The sequence below is a fragment of the Pygoscelis adeliae genome, unplaced genomic scaffold, assembly GCF_000699105.1.
Source record: "Pygoscelis adeliae isolate BGI_AS28 unplaced genomic scaffold, ASM69910v1 Scaffold548, whole genome shotgun sequence".
In the NCBI taxonomy this organism is placed as follows: Eukaryota; Metazoa; Chordata; class Aves; order Sphenisciformes; family Spheniscidae; genus Pygoscelis; species Pygoscelis adeliae.
The window spans coordinates 576,426-583,660 of record NW_008825427.1 but is presented as its reverse complement, the minus strand read 5'-3'; positions in this window follow the sequence as shown (position 1 = coordinate 583,660).

Sequence of the window (7,235 nt, the reverse complement as noted above, 5' to 3'; positions counted from 1 at the left end):
TGTCTCAGTATCAGACAGCTGCCCACTATTTATTTAAGGGCTTGGAGGAGACTTATCAGGGTTGTCTGATCCACTTGCAGATCCTTAGGTAAAGAAAAATGGTTAGTCTAAACTAGTTCAGGTCCCAATTGATTACAGAAGGACAAGCACTTTAGCCCAGAGAGTGGGTTCAATAACTAATGGATAATCTTCCATGACCATCCTAACAGCCTGAAAGGTGTCTGTAACCCACCAGTCCAGCATTCACCAGTTAGGGACTGCTCACTTCACTGCCACACGTATTCCCTCCCACGCGTACGTGTGAAGTTAGCAGTGAAGGACGCTTCTAACGCTGAAGTACATATACGCATGGGAGCGGTGAATGCTTTGTGTTTGTGTCCAGTCGACTTCCCCACCATTCTTTCTTTTTGCTTACTGGAAGTAATTTGTGTTGGATCCCTTTTTTCTGGAATGAACTTTGCAGCGTATGTGGTCAGCCATTTTGATTACTGCGAGCGCACTCATTTGCAGAACCATCGTGCAGGAGAGATCAAAAGTTGTTTACAAATGATCTCATCTATTCTGGTCCCGGATTAGTCTCTACATGCTTAAAATTCCCATGTACCTCTTTGGGAGACGTGCATAAAGACATTGTGCTAAAATCAATGCTATTCACTCTCGATATAAACGTTTAAGAAATCTGCGGTATGAATTGTTAACGTTAATGTTTGTTTGCTGATTTTTATCATAAGTGGGAGAAATCTATGATCAATGTGTTATACAAAAGAATCAGAGGACCAAGGTTTCCAGCTACTCATACTGCCTTTTTGAGTATCTTAACTGTGTCTTGATTGGATGGTGTTAATTTGTTGTCCGAGACTGTTATGGTGATTGTATTGATTTACTTTAAAATATGTGGCAAGGAAGACTGTAATAAAAGCATCTACATTTAATATACCGTGCACACACAAATTGTTAGATCCTATTTTTGAGTATGTTAATCGTTTCAGAATTAAACAGAACAAGAACAGTTTGATAGCCTTGCTGAATAAAGTGGATGTAATTAAAGGTTTCCTTAGTTATGTCCTAGTATAGAGAAAGGGTGGTTAATGGAAGAGCTCATATTTGTGTGCTGTAATCATCTCACTGTAAGATAGGTACGTGGAAGTGAGTAACACCCTTGTTGTCTTAATTTATTTATTTTTTTTAAAGAAGTTTCATGGGAAGACAACTGCTGGCATTCTGCACCGCTGCTCTTGTATGCCTCTTACTTTCATGTGTAGGACCTCTCTGTGTTGTGCTCTTTATTCCTGCATACAAGGTGAGAAGAGGGGCTTGGAATAAGAACCACAACTCATTTTGAGGTCTGTTTCTTGTGCAGCATTTAGCTGCGCTCCCCTTCACAGAGTAATTTTTATCTTAGTGCGTAGGTTGGAGCAGACAAGACTGTACAGTAGGAAACAATTGTTCCTGCATGTCAGAACAAGTGCTTCTGTCAGCACTCCGCAGTGTTTCTGCTATGGCAGTGTTTTGCAGGAGGAAGAGGGCAGGTATCCAGTTTAATGAGAGCGCTGGTTATTGGAGAAGGCGCTACGTCATTATGCTTATGCCCACTGGAGAATTTTGGCTTATTTATACTGAAGAAAACGACCTCTCCCGAGTAAAGGTCCTCGCCCATTTAAAGAGTACTTTTAGAAGCTGAGACGTGCGGGTTACAAATTTTTGTCACTCTGAGACCAAAATATTTCTTCATAAATGGAAACACAACCCCTTCTTTCACATCCCATTGCAGCCTTATTGGCTCATTGACTAGTCATTCAACTCCTATTAGAATCACAGGATAAGATTATTCAGAGAGCTGTTCTTCATGAAAGACATTTGCTTCCGGTAAGTGAGAGCCTACTGCTGAACAGTTTTGCACCTTTCTAAAACACGTCCATTAAAGACACGTATCAACCATGGAAACTAAGCTTTGAGATGTTCAATCACAGCCCTGAAAATAGCTCTTCTCTTTTAAATAAATGAGTAAACGGCGAGTTTATACATGCATGCAGGAGCAGATTTAAGGTAAATCCACGAGGTTCAATCAGAAACTGGAGGAGTGTGCCCTAAGCGCCTGGCGAAGGGCGTTGAATGCAGAATGCAAGGGAGCTGCTATTGTCAGCACACTTTTTCAGGAGTTCTCACATTTTCCAGAAGGGAAGAATGCGGTTTGGCTTTCAACAGCCTAGGAAAGCTCCCGTCTGCTTCACCAGGAAACCAGTGCCAGGTGACGGCCCCAGCGCCACCAGCCACCAGTTTGGTGCTTTTACTGCTCCAGCAGCAATGGACCTCAAGGCAAATGTGTGCTCCTAAGTAAGCTCCTAAATAAGCACGCATTCCTGACTTAGTGCCTCCACAGCGCAAACAATAGTAATAAATCCACGATTGGCAGAGCAGTGAATAAGGCAGCACATCATTCAGACAGAGAAAACCAGCAATATGAGAAGGCTGTGCCATATGTTGCCACTGAAATCACATGTACTCCTTACCTATTGCCCTTGTGGTTGCATTGCTATTTAGAAAAATCTGTGTGTAGAAGAGCGTAATATATGTACTCTGTGTGTGTGTGTGTGTGCGCGCGCGCGCGTTGAAGCTTTATTTGCAACGTGGTGGGGGTGGGAAACACAATTTGGGGGCTGGCTGTGTAGGCCTTCAGGATGTGAGCAGAAGGTCTTAAAGAACTATATTTTTATAGATTGTGCTGAAGCTTCGGGTCCCAGCCACACATAGCCTTTTCTTCCAGAACAGTAAAATGGTTTGGAAAGAGAGTCAGGTGGCTGTAATACAGTAGGGATAGTACAACCCCACCAGCCCTGGACAAACTGAATAACTTAATAAAAGATGCCTTTTTAAGTAATATTTTTTTAGTGCTGAATTGTTAAACAAAGATATTTATGAGCAAACTTTCTATGTACTTAAAGTTTGTGTGGTGCTTTGTACTGACTAGGTGGACCCGTTATATGTTTACACATCTTAATGATTGTCCTCGAGGCGTATGTAGTAATTAAATGACTTTTATGCCAGGAAAACAATGAAGTTCTGTGTAATAGCAAATGATTTAATTTCTAAGGAAATTGTAGGCTTTTGTAGCGTTTGTGTATTTTTCTGGTTGGCGGTTACGAGTTGTATTCTTTCTGCAGCAAGGCTTGTACGCTTGATTGTAGAGAGAGGCAATAGGATGGTAGATACCATTGTTTAAAGAGAAAACCCTAAATATTGCTACCTTATCCATTATAACATCGGGTAAGTTGTGGCATAAGCCTGAAATTTAGATGTTGCATTGGAATAAAATATCAAATACATCTAGGGTAGGTTAAAAATAGGTGAGGGATTTGTTTATTTAATTAAATAAGATGGGGGGATCTTACCAGTGCTTCATAGCAACATGTAAACGGACGAGCCAAGAGCCTGGAACAAAACTAGCTCGTTCACGTTTGATGAACCTGGCCGAGCTAACTTCATAGCTCGTGCTGAATGCACGCAACAGATAGATGAGTGGGCTAAACGGGAGAAAGTAAAGATTTTTTTCTTCCCCGTAGTTTGTCAGTTGTAATAATGTGAAGAATTTTAGTAGGGTGGTGATCTGATTTTAAATTCATAAAAGCTTTCAGAAGAGTTGGGTTACCAACAAAATCCCATTCAGTCAAAAGGCAAGCTGTTAGCACGTTTGCAAATCGGAGCATGGTTTTTTCATCTTGCTATACTTACTTGAGTCTTTGTTTCTTATGGCTGGGAGGCCAGGGCTAAGGCACAACCGTCCATATATATTTCTTTTTTTGATTGTCATTTGGGGGCTCTCTAGGAAGTGCAAAGGTCTGCAACATAAACCGCTTTGCGGAGTATGGCCCTCCGCTGAATGTTGTGCTTCTGCTGCAACAGTTGGTGATCTGGAAAAACTGAGCATCATTTATTATGTCTCTTTTAAGAAACTTGGCAGCATCCTCACCACACTTCTGAATAAATCGCTACTGCAAAAGGTAGGGGAGAATTTATCAGAAGTTTTTTTTTCTCAAGAGTTCCCAAGTTCTGGATATGTTAAAAGAGAAGTACTTCTGCTTTGCTGAGTTAGCAAGAAAAATATCACCGAGATTAACAATGCATTGTCGAGGAGAGAGGCTACGGAAGGGAACAGCTATGTTCTGCATGCTTCGCTGTGCCTGGCTTTTCCTCCCCTGGGAATCTGTGGGTGCAACGTACAGATGTTTGTGGGTGCAACGTGGTGGTGGCAGAGCGACTGTTTTGCCTGCACCCTCCCTTGGGGGAAATGTGGAGGAGTTATTCTGAGCAAGTGGGAGATGAGGTCTGTGTGAAGTTGTTGGGCTGTTCTTTTCGGAGCGCTGTTCCAAAGCTCTGGTTTAGCACAACTCCCTGTGCGCTTTAAAGCACGTGATGAACAGCTCACTGCTTTCCTGGCTGCGGTGTAAGGCGGCAGGGTATTCATTCTCCTCCCTCTTTGAGGAACCTAGTTTAGCCATGTAATTTCCCTAGACTTCATCTATAGGCCATGGAGAACGGGAGACGCTAAGAGTGACTTATTCGGATGATTTAGGCTAGGCTCTTGTTCTTTGGGAAAGAAAGGTGGAGAATTACCCGCTGCTATGATAGATCTAACTTGTCCAGCTCGGTTACACAACAAAACTGCGCCCTAACCTTCCTCTCCCATCACTTGTGCTGGCCCTGGTACATGCCCGTCCCCATAACGGGTGAAGTCAAGGGGCTAAAACCAATGGGGAATTTATCCAGCCAAACCCCCTGAAGTTTTCATCTCCTTTATTTCCTTTAACCTTCTCATCCGGGGAACAGATAAGCGCTTGTGCTGCTGCTAGGGAGGGGTTGGGAAGATGCAGCTGGACAAAATGGGGAAGAATGGGGTGGCCTCTTTTCCTGGCAGTGAGATGCTGGGTAAGCAGAACCTAATTGCAAAGCTGCACTGTTAGTGGTAAAGAAAAGAAGTCTTTGTCAGCTAAATACTTGAAAGAAGAGCTGCAGATTTAGTAATACGAGTTTGGTGTTCTCAATCCAGCCCAACCCCTGTATCGCAAAGACACTACAGTACTAAAAGCTTTTGTGTGACTGTTCTTAATGACTTACGTGATGCTTGTGCCTAGCAGGGTAGAAAACAGCATAGGATAAAGCAGTTACCTAACTAGGGAACACAGTAGGAAGATCCAGGTGGAGAAGTCCACTTTCACAGCACTTGCACGGTGTCAGAATTGTCCAGGTCTGGCTCTTTTCCATCCCATCCCCTTTCAGTAAGGAAGAGATCACATAAGTAAGTAAATCAATTAGTAAGGGAAGTTACCTGGGAACTTAAGTGGCATTAGTATTTATTTTTGCCTACGGATTTTTAAATCTTCCCACACCAAACGTCGCTAGTTCATAAGGGGTTTTCAGAAGATGCCTTGCCAAGCGATGTGATACAGCCTGTCACAGCTGGCTTGGAGCACAGCACGCTTCTTGTGATACACCTGTGACAAATGGCGTTGGGATACCACCTGCAGACAGGTACTCCTGTCCTGTGGCCTGCATTTAGTACAGCACATGTATTCACGTGCCTGATAGCGCAATACGTGAATACGTGCCTTGCTAGGGAAGAAAACTGTAGGGCTTGCTGCTGGAGATGCGACGATGGAAGGAAACGCTGGAGAATTTAGCACCATCCAGTGATCTTGTCACTTGCTGTTAGTGATTGCTAGTGCAATGTATCCCTTTCAGTATTGTTTTCTTTCTGGAAGATGGGAGGGTGACAGCCTATATGCCGTTTTAATATGCTTTTAGCTGGCTGAATGGGAAATAGAAATCAAGATTGTTAAAAATGGAGGGGAGGGATAGCCGTGAATTTGCCTGAGATCTAAGTGAGTAGAGAAAATCTGAGATTTGTCTCTAATTCAGAAATAATTCAATATTGACCAAATGAGTGTCGTGTCTTCAACAGGGAGTAGCATCTGGAAGAGGCCAATATTTAGGGTTTTTGCCCAAAGCACATTTAGTCCTGCTCTACTGTTCAGTGAAAACGCCCAGTGCAGATGCCACCAGAGCCTCATCTCGTGGAGTAATGCTGTAATAAAGACTGTGGTTTTCTTGTGAAAGTCTTAACCTCTTATGAAAATAACACACAACTCAGTATTTTCATGGTGTATAAGTGAAATGTAATTTTTTTTTTTCAATAAAATACATTTCCTTTCCTAAATGTTGTTTTTTATTCCTTGGTGATGTTTCTCTTTCCCCAGTTAAGTGGGAGTGCCCGGCTTTACCGGAGATGCTAACTGTGGGATTCGCGTGCAAGCATTTGCCCCCCTCTCGCAAATGCCTCCTGTGAGTTACCCGGAGCCGAGCCTTGTGCCCGTCCTGCCGCGTGTTGCCTCTCCTCTGCTTGCCTTCCACCTCCGGGAGCTGCAGCACGGGGCAGTAGCCTCTGCAGCCGGCCGGCTGGCCGGAGCTTTCCTCCCGGGAATCCCGCACAAGGAAATCTCACTCCCCGATGCGGTGCCTTGCTATTAACTGCCAGTTGCCCCCCAGTTCCTGCGGCTCTGGGTAATTTCAAATAATTATTGTGAAGAATGCCTAAAACCCAGAAGGAAAGTATTTAATCCTGCTTGTGCCGGGACACTTCAAAACCTCACTGCGAGGAATAAGGTTAGGTAAAACACGCTGGATTCCTCTGGGGATTTGAGGTATTTAAATAGCCTCTGTTTGCAGTTATTGAGGTTTCACTGGTTGTAAATTATGTGGTAAGAATGGGCAGTAACTCTCAGGCCAGTGTCAGAAGGGGGACTAGCTTGCTGGCTGCTGCTGGGTTAGGTCTTCTGAATAGTCTCCCCAACGGCAGGCCAAGAGGAGAGGTATGACGACAGCTACATGCCTTTGTGATCCTGTCTTGTGAGCCTTGATTTATTCAATTTTATTTACATGGCTAATCCAGCCACTTCGTTAATGCTAATCCCAGGTGTAGGTGCGCTCTTGAATGATCAAGGTGTCTCCCTGTTAATGGTCTGACTACATACATCATCGCGGGAGAGAACAAAATATTAGAAGAGAATAGACTATTTCAGTTGGAAGGGCCCTACAACGATCATCTAGTCCAACTGCCTGACCAATTCAGGGCTGACCAAGTTAAAGCATGTTGTTAGGGGCATTGTCCAAATGCCTCTTCAACACTGACAGGCTTGGGGCATCGACCACCTCTCTAGGAAGCCTGTTCCAGCGTTTGACCA